Source organism: Bos indicus, chromosome 10 (assembly GCF_029378745.1).
Source record: "Bos indicus isolate NIAB-ARS_2022 breed Sahiwal x Tharparkar chromosome 10, NIAB-ARS_B.indTharparkar_mat_pri_1.0, whole genome shotgun sequence".
Taxonomy (NCBI): domain Eukaryota; kingdom Metazoa; phylum Chordata; class Mammalia; order Artiodactyla; family Bovidae; genus Bos; species Bos indicus.
In genome coordinates this window covers 90442130-90457920 of record NC_091769.1, presented here as the reverse complement: position 1 = coordinate 90457920, position 15791 = coordinate 90442130, and the positions used below count along the sequence as shown (strand labels likewise).

Below are 15791 nucleotides of genomic sequence, written 5' to 3'. Positions count from 1 at the left end.
GTCAGGAACTTAGATCCCACATGCTACAACTAAGAGTTTGTATGTTGCAACTAAGATACAACACAGCCAAATAAATTAAAAAAAAAAATATCTGTGTACTACATATAGAGATAACAGGATAGAAAGCCATGGATGGAAATAAAAACGGGTAAAATAAGGAAGACATTTTTGACCCATCAAGGGGGTCACAAAGAGTCGGACACGACTGAGCGACTGATCTGATCTGATCTGATATATATATTCACATCAACAATAACAAGAAAAACTCATAGTTACTGAAGGAGCTGCAGAGGTCTCCAACCCAGCAAAATTTCTACTATTCCTCCCTATCTTTCATCATATAAAACCCTTGTATTTTATTCATGGTCCTTATTAGTTTTTGTCTGTTTCTCCCAAAGCTCAAAAAAGGCAGAAACTTGTCTTTTCTTCCTAAAACTCTAGAACATTTCAAAGCACATAGTTAACTTTCTTTAATAATGCTGAATCAACAAATAGAGCTTTAAGATTTCTAGTTCCTAATAATAGGGACATCATTGGGATTATGCACCATCGGGCATTGGCCTTCAGTCTCTACCCCTCGTGGCTCAGCTGGTAAAGAATCTGCCTGCGGTGTGAGAGACCTGCGTCTGATACCTGGAATGGCAAGATCCCCTAGAGAAGGGAACGGCTACCCACTCCAGTATCCTGGCCTGGAGAATTCCACTGACCGTATAGTCTGTGGGGTTGCAAAGAGTCAGACACGACTCAGCAATTTCATGAGCATACTCTACCATTAAAATTCTTATATAGATTCCAATTGCCTTAGAATAAAATCAAACTCTTAAAATGGTTCCAAAGGCCCTCCATGATCTGTCTTTTGCCATTTCTCCTACTTCACCCGGGATCATATTCCCTTTTACATACCCCAGACACTGGGGTTTATTCTAGTTTTCCTTCCAAAAGGCAAATGGCATCATGGCTTTTTGCATCAAAAGGCAAAGAGGCACAGGAGACCTCTTCATGTGCTTTCTCCTCTTTCCCCAGATCTGCATTGGGTGGCTCCTTCTCTTTCATGTCAAGGGTAGCCTCTTGAGAGACACTTTTTTGACCTTACAGCAAAAGGTAACAACAAAAGAGTACATTTTCAAGAAAACCTGGGACCTTCCTGGTGGTCCAGTGGCTAAGACTTCTCCTTCCGATATAGATGGTGTATTCATGATATGGGAGTTACATAAGATCCCCCCATGTCTCAAGGCCAAAAACCCGGAAACATAAAACAGAAACAGTATTGTTACAGATTCAATAAAGACTTAAAAAATGGTCAACATCAAAAAAGTAAAATCTTTAAAAAAAAAAAGAACCTATTCTTAAAAAATAAGATGGTAATTTCAAAAAAAAAAATCCTATTAAACTATCACTTAATCACTGCCATATATCCATGCCACTTCTATTAAATCCAGAACACATAATGTCAAGCTTATTTTCACAATCCCCATGATATGTGGAGAAGACAATGGCACCCCACTCCAGTACTTTTGCCTAGAAAATCCCATGGACAGAGGAGCCTGGTAGGCTGCAGTCCATGGGGTCACGGAGAGTTGGACACAACTGAGCGACTTCACTTTCATTTTCACTTTTCACTTTCATGCATTGGAGAAGGAAATGGCAACCCACTCCAGTGTTCTTGCCTGGAGAATCCCAGGGACAAGGAAGCCTGGTGGGCTGCTGTCTATGTGGTCGCACAGAGTCAGACATGACTGAAGCGACTTAGCAGTAGCAGTAGCCATCATACGTAAATCTTTATTTGATCCATTTTTTAAATGGAAAGAATGATAGTGACTTCTCTTCACTTTGTATTATATGTTACTAGAATAATCCATTAATATACACAAATTCATACATAAAATAGCACATGGAAATCTGCTGTGGGATACAGGGAGCTTAACCCAGTGCTCTGAGACACCTGGTAGGGTGGTTTGGGAGGGAGATGGGAAGGGGGTTCGGGAGGGAGGGGACATACGTATATCTGTGGCTGATTGATGTGGATGTATGGCAGAAACCAGCACAATATTGTAAAGCAATTATCCTTCAATAAAAAAATAAAAAAATATGGTGATCAACAAATAGAAAGAGATGGCTCAGTTTTTTTGGTTAACTGCACGTTTGTGCTCCTTCAAAGTGAAAAGGAATTAAATGTGTGTAGTGTTAAATAAAAATAAAATAAATACAAAAAGTCATATTGAACTCATCCAAAGGGAGGTACACCGCAGATCCAAAGCAGTGGAATGACCATTGTTAGTCTGTGGCTCCTGTAACAGAAGTTTTTATCAGTTTATTCTTCACCCAATGGAGTGCCAATAGTGAGCCACTCAAAAGGAAAGGGAGAGACATTTCTTTCTGGATAGGACTCTTTAGGGCAACCCAGTCCATCCTAAAGGAAATCAGTCCTGAATATTCATTGGAAGGACTGATGTTGAAGCTGAAGCTCCAATACTTTGGCCACCTGATGCAAAGAACTGACTCATTGGAAAAGGCCCTGATCCTGGGAAAGATTGAAGGTGGGAGGAGAAGGGGATGACAGAGGATGAGACGGTTGGATGGCATCACCAACTCGATGGACACGAATTTGAGCAGACTCTGGGAGCTGGTGATGGACAGGGAGGCCTGGCGTGCTGCAGTCCATGGCGTCGCAAAGAGTCAGACATGACTGAGTGACTGAACTGAACTTTAGGGCAACACTGTCTCCCAAGGTGTGACAGCAGAAAGTCAAATCCAAAGGCACTGACACTCTCAATTCACAAAGTGGTTCACACAGGTATTTTTCAGGAGTTGGATGAATAAACTCTGAAAATCCTTTTCTTCCTTTTCTGTGCTGTATGTAAATGCAGTCTATTGATTCAGGTTCCACTATTTCACAGCATTTGCATGCTCCAGTAACACAGAGGATTCATTTCCATCTCTCCCTCTCAAGGAGCTGAGGTTGCTCTCAACACAACCCCAAGTGAACAACTCCTTCCATCTCCTCCTCCTCTTTCCTTTTAGTCCTGGTATCCTGACAGTTGGATAATGGGGTTAACAAAATGACTCTCACATAAAACACTCTATTTTCATTTATGTTAATCTTTTTCACTTCTCCAATATCAATGGGGAAACAGTCTAAGGAATTAATTTCCTGGTCTGAGACAGGATGAACTAGGATGAGTGAAGGGTAGTTAGCCCAAATGTTTACTTCATAATGAGAAGTAGTTGACGTTGACAATTGAAAATTGCTAGGAATTTTTTAAGGATAATGGTTCAAAATTTTTCTTGCCCTGATAGATTCCTCCATCAGTATACCATGAGGAAATTATTTTTTTTTAATTAAACAATTTAAAGTGCTTTATAACTTTGGAAAGTGAGCCTATTCAAATAGAAAGACTTCTAGACTCCAAGTGTTTTAGTTCTGGACTGTAACACTGGTTAATTTCTTTAATTTCTCATTGAGGCTACTCTTGCCATTCCTGCTCATTCCCTAAGATGCAGATAAGATCATCTTCTCTGTAAAGTTCTTTTCATCCATTCAGTCATCCATTTGGTTCAGTTCAGTTGCTCAGTTGTGTCCTACTCTGTGACCCCATGGACTGCAGTGCACCAGTCCTCCCTGTCCATTACCAACTCCTGGAGCTTGCTCCAACTCATGTCCATCATGTCAGTGATGCCATCCAACCATCTCATCCTCTGTTGACCTCTTCTCCTCCAGCCTTCAATCTTTCCCAGCATCGGGATCTTTTCCAATGAGTTGGTTCTTCACATCAGGTGGCCAAAGTATTGGAGTTTCAGCTTCAGCATCAGTCCTTCCATTTGGTTAACACTGGTTAATTACAGTTAATTACAATTAAAAGTCATTTTTTCAACACATATATATTTAGACCTACTATTGATCAAATTTAAAATAGGTACTGAGGACATAGAAAAAACAGGAAAAAAAAAAAAAGCCTCTCCAGCCACCAGTTGTGCATGATTTTATCCTTCTTCTGGTGTATAAAAGGAGCTCAATTAATATTATGAAGGGGCTTTTCATAATTTACACACTTGCATCATGAAGGAATGAAAGCATATGATCTGAGAGTCTCTACTGTTCTGGTGTCATAAGAGAGACAGTCAATGGTTCTACATCAACTGCAGTTGTACCAGAGGTAACACTGACTAGTTGATAAGCTCAGGCTGCAATGAACTGACTTTCCCCAAGCTGTCTCTGAACTCTTTGAAGTGGAAATTATGCATACAACACCAGAGGAGCCTGGCAAGTCACAGATGCTGCTTTTGGCTTCACCTGCTCACTTCTCTCCCCACTGGGACGATTGCCATAAGCACTAAACTTTACTGGGAAGTGCAGGACAGGCATTCAGCCCTTTCAGGGCGAGTCTGCAGAAACTGATCACACGGAGCAGCTGAAGGTCTAGGACACCTCTGCTCACTTGCAATAATCAAACAAGAGATGCAATGATGAAACAAAATGTACCTCTGTGTTTACAAGACACTGAAATAACTGGACCAAAAGAAGAAGGAAAGAAATCAGCAAATCAGGCTTTGTGTGTAGATCCAACATTAGTGTCTTTTTTTTTTTTTTTCCTGCAGTTGATGTTTGGTAGAAAATCTCAAATGCCCAATTCTTGTGAATAAAATTACAAAATTAATTAAGATTTAATCCCCATTTCTTCCTACCTATAACATCTGGTGAGTACCCTCTCCAATTGCCATCCTTGCCCTGTCCCTGCTCTGTTGCAGCAATCCTAGTTTCTCTGAATAATCAAGGTTACAGTAAAACTCTATTTTTTTCCCCCTAGACTTAGGGTCAAGAAGAGCCCAGAATAGCCAGGTGATAGATTCAGCACTCTGCACGGTAGTATCATGAGCCCTGGTGGAAGCACTTCTTTCTGATAAATCATGTCCACAAACTCATGAACATTGCTTAAGGAATCTTAGCTTCATTTTGTGTATCCCAATTAAAGCAACCTTTATTCCATTTTCCTAAGACCCTGTTCATGATGTCCAGGGTACAGGCTGTTAAGAAGATTAGAGGGGACCATCTATGCAAACAGCCTAATGATTAGATCCTCATGAGTGCTCCTTAAGTGATAGCTATTTTGATTAGCATTAGCATTCTTGCTGCTGCCCTTTTCTTGTTCTTAGTTGTTATACAGGGATTCTTTAAATTGGTGGAAAAACTAATTAATGGAGTATTTACAAATCACTGTCTTCCTCACTGCAATGCCCTTGACCACAAGCTTTCTATGGCCAAAGCCCTGACACTGGTTACATTCATCCAAAATGAGCAGAGGAAAGTATTAGAGAGAAAATGAGAGAGAAATAACAGCAAATAGACTAATAGCACAGGGGCTATTAAAACATGTATCCTGGATTTGGAAGAGAAGGAGGCCACATTTCTTTAAACATTGCATCTATCTCAAGTACTATAACAGGTCATTTCAAATTTTGACTTAGCTGAAGATTTCCATATGCCCTTCTACAATATTCACAGTCTCCATCTATAGGGTTTCCTTTGATGCCCTTCTAAGATTTCCCAGTAGCCCAGGGATATCCTTTCAGCATTTCATCTGGACAGCTGTTCATTTCCCTCAGGATTTGTGGAACTGGACACAGAAGCCCAGGACAAGAACCTATTACAGAGAGATCCATTTTTCTTTTTTTCTCAGGTATAGGGGTTTCTATAAAAGGGCTTTGCTGTTTACTCAATACTTTCCCCCATGCCCTCCCCACTACACCGAGGTTACCTAAAAGGTGATTTTACTAACAAGGAAAATTTTGAAACTGATAGTCCATAACAACATTAATTCAGTGCTGATCATACTGTTGATTATTTTCAGAACAGAACTGTCCTTGCCACACTGGTCATTATCAGATCTGTTGCGTTAACCTAAGCATTTCTTCCACTTCAGTTCACTTCTTTTATGCTACTTGATCCTGTAGCAAGGTCACCATACACTAAATTTGTCTCCTGGATAGCATATGGATCCAGCAACACATTACCCCAGAGCCCCATATAACTATTAATAAAGAATTAGAGCCATTTAAGCCAGCACGCCATATGGTACCTAATTTATTCAATAAATATATTACTGTAAATACTCATAATTAGTACTCCTACTAATCATACTGGTTTATAGAAAAGAAAAATCTTTGAAAGCAGTCATTTTTAAAATTGGGATCTTTGTTTTGAAGCATATTTTCCATTTGTTACAGTTAAACTATAATAAATGCTTATTAAGAATCTTTTGTGTACTGGTTATTGGGTTAAATTCTGGGGTTATATAGATTTATAAAATCTGAATGCCACTGCTTAAAAAAAAATCATCTAGGGGCAACTTGAATCATTGGGCTATTGTAATACAGCAAATATAAAAATATAAGTGGATATGGGTAGTGCACTGTGGTAGAAAATCACTGTTTCATTTGTACTACTAATACTGATTTAAACAGACAACAACAATAAAAAAACAACTAGCAATTTTGAAGCACACGTATTTGCCAGGTATGCCTTTTACATATCTTCTTATCCAATCTTTACAAAAACAGTAACACTATTAGGCAGATATCATCATCTCTATTTTCAGATGAGGAAACTGAGGCATAGAAAGTAAATGGCTTTCACAAAGTCATTCAAAAAGGGGCGAACCTAGAATTGCATAAAAATTCTGCCTAAACTTAATCCTCAGGCTATTAATTATCACACCAAACTGCTTCCTTGTGTCAATTTCATCTTGCTAACCACACTGTAAACTTCAAAAAAAGCAAAGCCTTAAACCATCCACTTTTCTCAATGACCCTTATTCCTCCGCTAGTCTGGTACCCAAATAATATTTTTGATAGCTCTGTTTTGAGCAGTAAATGCACAGCTCATTTCTCTAAGGAACAGTGAACTTTTCAGTGCTCAATTCTTGCTTTGTACAATTTATATGGGTTTCTTTTCATACCTTATGAAAATGGAATATATCACTCTTGAACCAGTAGGCTTACAAAGAACAGAATAGACTTGAAAGAATATGGTATATTGGTATAATCAATGGTATATTGGTTACAGAGTGATACCTATTCACACATATATTGTTAAGTGGCTTATCATATCTAAACTTGTTTTAAGAGAAGTAAGACAAAGTAGGAAAAAAACAGAAATGAAAAGAACTTTTAACTTCTGGCATGACTGGATAGAATGAGAAAATAATTTTCTGAGATATAAAGTTGACTTAGAGACTTTCAACTTCTTTACTGAGTTTTTTTTTTTTTCTTCTTTAAATAAAACATACAAATGAATACCTGGCTGGCAGAGTCTCTAGAGACTATATGCTAGAAAGCTAAACATAGGTTTTTGGTTTTGATTTTCTGAGAGTTATACTTAGCTCAATACAAACAAACAAAAAAAAAGGCTTAATGTCTGGTTCTGAAGCAATGTCACTGGGATGCAGTTCATCAGATCTGTAAGTGTGCTGCTGCTGCTAAGTCGCATCAGTCGTGTCGGACTCTGTGCGACCCCATAGACGGTAGCCCACCAGGCTCCCCCGTCCCTGGGATTCTCCAGGCAAGAACACTATAGTGGGTTGCCATTTCCTTCTCCAATGCATGAAAGTGAAGAGTGAAAGTGAAGTCGCTCAGCCGTGTCCGACTCTTAGCGACCCCATGGACTGCAGCCTACCAGGCTCCTCCGCCCATGGGATTTTCCAGGCAAGAGTACTGGAGTGGGGTGCCATTGCCTTCTCCAGATCTGTAAGTGTAGGGCACCACAATTGGCCATTTGGAAATGAATGACTCTATCCTCCATTTTTAATGCCCAGGGCAACTAAGTATATATATGTATATAACTTTTATTAAATGTATATTCAATTAGTGATATTTAATTTCCACTTGAAACCTATAATCTAATGATTTGTGAACAGAGTGGTCATATAATTGCTGATAAGTATACTTTGTAAGTACAATATCAGCTCAACCATTCCCACACACGCGCATACGCACACACACCCACGCCCACATGCTTTCTATATACAATAGACTGTATAAAAACTCTTGTTTGTGGATGGCATAAGGGTACTGCATTTCTTAGCAGCTTGTAGAATCAAATCTGAGGATTCACAAAAGGAACCAGAATGCATCTTGCAGAGAAAATAACAGCATGAAAGTGAGTTGGGAAATGCCATTCTATTTATTTCAATACCTTGTTTCAACATATTGAACACGACTCATGCCAAACATCAAGGTAGAAATTGTGTGCATAGACCTACTCTACAATAGATATCAAACTGCAAAAAACTGCACTTCCAGGGTGACCAGCTGGGCACTAGTGAAACGCGGCATCAGGTTTCCACTTTGAGGCTCAATTACATCCATCTTCATTACCTTCCTCATGTTGGTTCTCGCTACACATACATAGTTGGCACAAAGTCTTTTCCAGAAATGCTTTTTCAGGTACTCTTGGCTCAAATTCCAGTTTTCATTTCACATTCCATTGAGATTTAATTAGAAATACATTTTTTAAATAGTTTTCTGAAGTAAAAACTAGAAGATACTGGCAGAAAACTCAGCTCTCCCTTGTTATTGCTCTACCTAGTTGGTTGGTTGTGAAACTCCTAGGAACAGTAACAGGTGTTTTAAAATGCTTACTTGAAAAACCTAGTCCACACTGTTCTTAGGGAGACAAACATCAGTGACAGAAAATCCATATTAATACCGAGAGCTTTTTGCTAGTTATTTCTTTGAATGGGACAGCTTCAGAAACCATCATTATTAAGCACAACTCAGTAGGTAAAGCACATTCTTTGTCTCTTTACTTCAACCTGAATGGCCCTCACAAACCCAAGTCAAATGTTTACTAATGAACTCAAAAAAGGGAGCAAGATAGATAGACGGAATCAATTTGAGTCCAAAGAAGAAAGAGATCTTGAGACAATGATTCATATGTAAATAACTTACTAAGAGACACTGGGTCTTCCCTAGTTGCCCAGTGGTTAAGAAAAGTCCTCCTTGCAAAGGGGGTGTGGGTTCATTCCCTGGTTGGGGACCTAAGACCCCAGTGTACCTCTGAGCAACTAAGTCTGGTGGCCTCAACTACTGAGCCCTCGCACCATGACTAAAGAGTATGCTGAAATGAAAGATCCCTAGAGCCGCAGCTAAGACCCAGTGCAGCCCAATGTGTGAGGTGCTAAGTCACTTCAGTTGTGTCCAACTCTCTGTGACTCCATGGACTGTACCCTGCCAGGCTCTTCTGTCCATGGTATTCACCAGGCAAGAATACTGGAGTGGGCTGCCAGTTCTTTCTCCAATGCAGCCCAATAAATAAAAATAAACAAGAATGCACTCCCACAGGAACCAGTAAGATATGAGGGGAAGCAGGGCAGGAAAGAGGAAGTCAAACAGTCACAGAGGTAGCTGCAGAGTCATTCTGCAAGAGAAATCTGGCATGTATAATGCAACTGAGTGGCTTTCCGAGGAAAGAAATAGATGGAGGATCATCTTCCTAAAAGGAAAAAAAAAAAAAAAAAATACTGGTTATTACCAGAGGAAGCATGCTGAAGCTGAAGGATCCACAAAAATCCAAAGGGATTGATAGACATTTAATCAAAACATGGTCGATAAATGATTAAACCCCAAACCTCATTTTCCACATGAGAACAGTATGATTCAATAAAGTCAAATGACCTCCCCAAGACCCCACAGATTACACATGGCAGACTGGGCGAGGACCCAGCTCTCTGAACTTCCAGGTCAAGGGACTTCCTCTTTCCCTTGGCAGTCAGCAAAAGCTACGTGTGCTCAAATCAGCCCTGAAGTCTACAGAGACTCCCTACTTCAGGATTCTGTGAGTGGAGTAGCAGCCGTTCAGAGTCCAGTTTTGTTCTCTGAAGTGAGTCTTCTGACACATTTTTTTCAGTAACCATGTCTTTCCTTTCCTCTGGTCCTAGGGACGGTTGGGTGGGAACAACATGAGGCTGTGTCAGGCCGCCATGTCTGCGTTGGTTGTCTGAGAAGACACTGCAGGGGAGGTGATGCAAATTCAATTTTGAGAGTCTGCATGTTTAAAACTAGAGGCTTAATGGGTTCTCAGAAAAAGCTTTATTTTAGAAACCATGTTTCAGAATTAACAAGTGAATGCTCAGTATTCCTAAAAGAGCCTGGGGAAATTCTGTGAGAGCTATTCATCAGAGTGAAAATTCAGTGTCTGAAGCTGGGACAAAAGATACATCTTGAAGTGTCACAATCCATCTAGAAGATCGTTCCAGACCGGGAGAACCACATGCTCGGAAGCACTGAGGTGGAAAACCCCGCGGTGAATGGGAAGAACCTCTAACCTACTCAGAACTGTTAGAGCAAGAAAAGCAAAGGACACGGCGTGGAGACATGAGCGAGGGCGGGATGAGGAGCTAAGAGGGAAAGCCGTCAGGTAGGCTGGAGACGGATTCCGAAGGGCTTGGCCTACTTTACTAACAAACAACGTAGATTCTGTCTTAATGGTGAGGAGGAATACTGAAAGGTTTTACAAACAGGGAGACACAATCAGGGCTGCTCCTTAGCAAGTTTAGTTGGGCAACTGTGTGTAAGATGCACAAAGAAGGTGCAAGAAAGACATCAGGGGATTAGTTAAAAGGTATTACAGTAACTCCTGGGAGGTGGATAAAAGATCAGGCTGATGCCATTTCTGAAGGGGAAGCAGAGAATACATTTTACAGGAGTTAGTCAGTAGAATAGAGAGAACTTAATCCAATCAGTGCTTAACAGCAAAGGTTCGAGTGGTACCTGCCATCCTCACTGTTGTGAAACAGTACATTGTAACCAAATTAAACTGGCTTCCAATTCTCTTTGCTCTAAAATGTCACTCGTCAAAGAAAACCGTATATGTGCCTTTTCTTAGGAGACGGAGACCGCTTGAAAAGCTCTCGGCTATTCAAGTTGTGGGGCTCTGTAAGACGGGGGAGAAGAGGGGAGGAAAAAGAAATCACTCCCCAAATAGAAACAAACTGGGGATGTGCAGCTAGAAGAAGAGTCTGACGTATTTACAAACAGCTCAGGCGTGTTCATGATTAGAACACAGATCCTTGGACCACCATACTGTAAGGCGAGAATTCTCTTGCTCTTTTCAGGATGGCACTGTGTACTGCTGAAGTGAGACTGGGATGCATTCAAAGAGCAGGAAGAAAAAGTGTCTTACCAATGAGAGAGAGAGAGAGACGAAAAGGAGAGAGGGGGATAGAGAGAGGAGAACTATCAAAGAAAACAGCAAAGACAAAAAGAAGTATTTTTTACCCATGTCAAACACAGTCACAGAAATGGCCTTTTATTATAAAAGCCCTTTCACACCATATGTGCTTATAATCTCAATACTTTGACCTGGTTACAGGCCCCTTTTGGAGCAGTTGCCTGCAATAGAAAAGCAGCACTCCTCTGAGTGATGTCATAGGTCACTTTGGACACACAGAGGTAGTGGTCAGAGGTCATTCTGAGCATCAAGCAGAAAAATCCACAGCCTACTGCCACCATCAAGGACAGTCTCTCTTCCTTTTTAATAGGATAATTAAATATATATTTATATATATTTATCTCTCAGCCTCATATACTGCTCAGTTATTAAGAGAAATAAGAAATATTCACTGATAGGGCTAATATAAAAAGAAGGAATCTTTTATTTGAAGGTTAAGAGGTTATTTGAATGTATCTTTAATGCCTGATCTCTTGACTTTTCAAGTGAGATTCTGTCCCAAACACCGGTCATGTCCCAATCCACCAGCCACACAGAAAAAAAGTTTTTTTTTTCCCTTCCTAGCAATCTTGGGCTGCTGCAAACTTTCTCCACTTATCTCGTCACAAGCTTAAATTAAAGCAATTGCTTTTTTGGGAGCAAATTTCCTCCTCCCTTCCTTCTGCCCCGACTTTGATTCACCTGTCGATTGACATTCTTGCTTCATTACTTGCTGACAGCTTCAAATGCAAACCTGGTCCCTCAGCAAATTAGGTCTAATCATTTCCTTCCTTAACATTATCACTTCAGTGGACTGTCAGGGGCATTCAACAGACTGTGGAAGATCAGAAGCCTGTCGTGGCTCTGAGCTCCTTCATTTTTGGCCTTGAACCAGACAGAGTTGTACTGGGTGTGCTCCTGGATTCCTCCTTCAAGATTATGTAGCCCTTTCCCCAGCTGATGAGAGTTCATAGTTGAGTCCCTATGGAGACTGTCCTCAGTCCTATAAAGGACTGGGTGGCTAGATGAGGATGCAGGATGGAGAGATTCAGCTCCCTCTGCTCAACTTAGGACATCTGACAAGGACCAACCTACTTCCAGAGTTAGCTGTGGTACTTGTTTAGTCACTAAGTCCTCTTTTGCAACCCCGTGGACTGTAGCCCATCAGGCTCCTCTGTTCATGGGATTTCCCAGGCAAGGATATTGCAGTGGGTGGCCATTCTCCAAGGGATCTTCCTGACCCAGGGATCGAACCCACATCTCCTGAATTGGCAGGGGATTCTTTCCCACTGAGCCACCAGGGAAGTCCCAGCTGTGGGACTGCCAAGGCTTTATTTGTACCCGCATCTCAGTCCAAATTATCTGTCTCCCCACACCTGCTTCCCCCACTCGCATTCAGGAATTATTTCACAGCATGCTCCCCAACAAACCTTCTGCACACAGTCTTCAACTCACAGTGAGTTTCTGGGAAACTGGACCCAAGGCAGCGGCAAAAAGCTCTGCCATTTCCTGCTCAGTGATTCATCTGTATGTTGTTTCTTGCGAAGAGATTATACTATTATACCTGCATCACTGACATGACTTTTTATTTGTTAGATGGATCGTTCATCTTGAAATGCTGAACAGGGTCTCCGGCCATGGGCCCTTCTGCTTCCCTGGCTCACTCCCCGAGGCCCGGTCATTAGTCACCAGATGACAGGTGCTCATTAAGAGATGGAAGCCGTGCAGCCAGTTGTAAGGGGATTTACATTTTTATTAAACTTCTTTGACTTAAGTTTGATTTTTTTTTTTTAATAGACTTGGTCTCATTTTTCCAAATTGTGCACCTGTGCTCATGGCCACCACTGGGCAGAATCCCATCCTTTATTTTCTTATCTAGAACCAAGTGGGACACATGGAGAGCCTGGATGGCCAGTGCCAGGAATTTCACAGTATCATATGCCACTTGTTTTGTTGCAGAAAATGTTATTTTTTCTAGGTACTACTGACTACAAATCTGGCCAGGAATTGAGTCATGTTTGATAATATTTATCCTCCAGGGTGCATACATATGAATTGGAAAACTGTAAAATGCAGATTTCTGCATGTAAATCCTCAGATCCTGTTTCCATAGGTCTGGGGTCAGGATGAGACATTTGGAATTTCCTCAAGAACTCCAAGGGCTTCCCTCATAGTTCAGTTGGTAAAGAATCTGCTTGCAATGCAGGTGACCTGGGTTTGATTCCTAGGTAGGGAAGATACCCTGGAGAAGAGAATGGCCACACACTCCAGTGCTCTTGCCTGGAGAACTCCATGGACAGAGGAGCCTGGTGGGTGTCCATGGGGTCACAAGCATTGGACAAGGCTGACTGACTAACATTTCATTTTTCAACTCTATAATGGTCAGTTTCTTTACTGAAAAAAATCCAGAAATCTAAAATTTCCTTACAAGGAAAGTTGGAAATTCCACAATACCAACATTCTTCCCTTTGACTTTGTTTCCTCTGAATTATGAAGGACAACAGATCCAACCCCTTCATTTACTGCACTATAAATTTGGAACATAGTGCTGCACTGTGGAGATTGCATTCTTCGGTGCCAGGGGAATAGTCAACAGTTACAAGAATATATGCCTCTAAATTAAGATAAAAGCGAATGGCTGAAGCAGAATTATTCAGGCATCCATGAAACGTGTCTTCTGGCAGTCCTCTCAGCTTCAGCTCACCACTGCTTTTCAGTATCTTATAGTTTGAAAACCCAGTCACCAGGATTGCATGCGTCTGCCTCTCAGTAAAATGTGCTAAACATGAAGGATTCAGAAACACACTGGACAAAGCAGACTGACATTCAAAACCGTGACAGAAGGACCTGATGATCTTTAAATGTGTGGGCTTGAATTTCACAGTAGAGAGTTTTCCATCTCATCATGCAAACCTTGCTTCTGAGAACAGACAAGCAAATCTTCCAACACCCTTTAGAATATTAATAATATTAACCTGAACTATTAAATAATGTGTGTCACTGGAAAGTGAGGTGGAAGAGATGAAATGTCCTTCTACATTAGTCTTTTAGATTTGGGATTTTCTTGGGGTTCAGTTCAGTTCAGAGTCTTTTAGATTTGAGATTTTCTGAGGATTAGCACATGCTAAATTTCTCCAGTTGTGTCCAATTCTTTGTGACCCTGGAGATGGTATAGCCCACCAGGTTCCTCTGTTCATGGAGATTCTCCAGGCAAGAATATTAGAGTGAGTTGCCATTTCCTACTCTAGGGGATCCTCCCAACCTAGGGATTGAACCTGAGTCTCTTATGTCTCCTGCACTGGCAGGGAGGTTCTTCAGTAGCTCAGATGGTAAAGAATCTGCCTGCAATTCAGAAGACTCAGGTTCGATCCCTGGGTTGGGAAGATCCCCTGGAGAAAGGAATGACTGTCCACTCCAGTATTATTGCCTGGGGAGTCCATGGACAGATGAGCCTGGTGAGCTACAGCCCACAGGGTCACAAAGAGTCCCACAGGACTCAATGACTAACACCAGGATAAGTACGCAAACACAATTTAACACAAAACGACTGATGAAATCTAATCCATAACACAAGATGGGATTAAGCACAGACACTCCTAATCAACTGAGACACAATAGATAGCATTTTACATTCTGTGATGAAGATATGAGCATAGCAGAGAGAGGCACTGGTTTCTCCTAGAGCTGGGGCCAAGAGCCATGAGAACATCTTCACAGAAGAGAAGACATTTGGATCGAGCCTGGGTCTCCTGAATGGCAGGCAGATTTTTTTACCATCTGAGCCACCAGGGAAATCCCTGGATCAGTGGCAGTGGCTGGTAAAAGATTAAATAGGAATATATATGTAAAATAAAAAGACTCAGAGCAAAAGTAGAGAATATACAATGCAATTTCAGGATACTATGATCCAAAATGATTAAATGAATTAAAGACATATCTTCAGAAATGATAGGTGCTATCTGCAAAACTAAAGTTGATAGCGATTAGAAATTATATCAATAATAAAGGGTCCCATTGCTCAGGGAATAGTCAGTCTCATAATCACTGAGAACCACTGGTGGCTTACTTGCCTGGGAATGATATGATCAGACCTCTTTCATCAATGGTAACATCAGCTTCATGCAAAGAACAGATTGGGAGTAGGGAGGAGAGAACAGATACCATTAAGAAGGCACTGTCAGGACATAAGCTAAGCTAAGTCACTTCAGTCATGTCGGACTCTGTGCGACCCCATAGAGGGCAGCCCACCAGGCTCCCCCGACCCTGGGATTCTCCAGGCAAGAACACTGGAGTGGGTTGCCATTTCCTTCTCCAATGCAGGAAAGTGAAAAGTGAAAGTGAAGTCGCTCAGTCGTGTCCGACTCTTAGCGACTCCATGGACCCCATGGCTTAACCAGGCTCCTCCGCCCATGGGATTTTCCAGGCAAGAGAACTGGAGTGGGGTGCCATTTGGAAGAAACCTTTGACAGATGAATGGATAAAGAAGATGTGGTACATATATACAATGGAATATTGCTCAGCCATGGAAAGGAATGAGGCTCAGTCATGTGTAGACATGGATGGACCTAGATACTGTGATACAGAGTAA

General features: G+C 41.2%; 1 protein-coding gene across 14 annotated transcripts in view; it reads right to left on the bottom strand.

Annotated features, from left to right (window-relative positions):
- NRXN3 (neurexin 3) overlaps positions 1–15791 on the bottom strand; it is a 1810124-nt gene that overhangs the window by 437662 nt on the left and 1356671 nt on the right. The gene's annotated exons all lie outside the window — the stretch shown is intronic.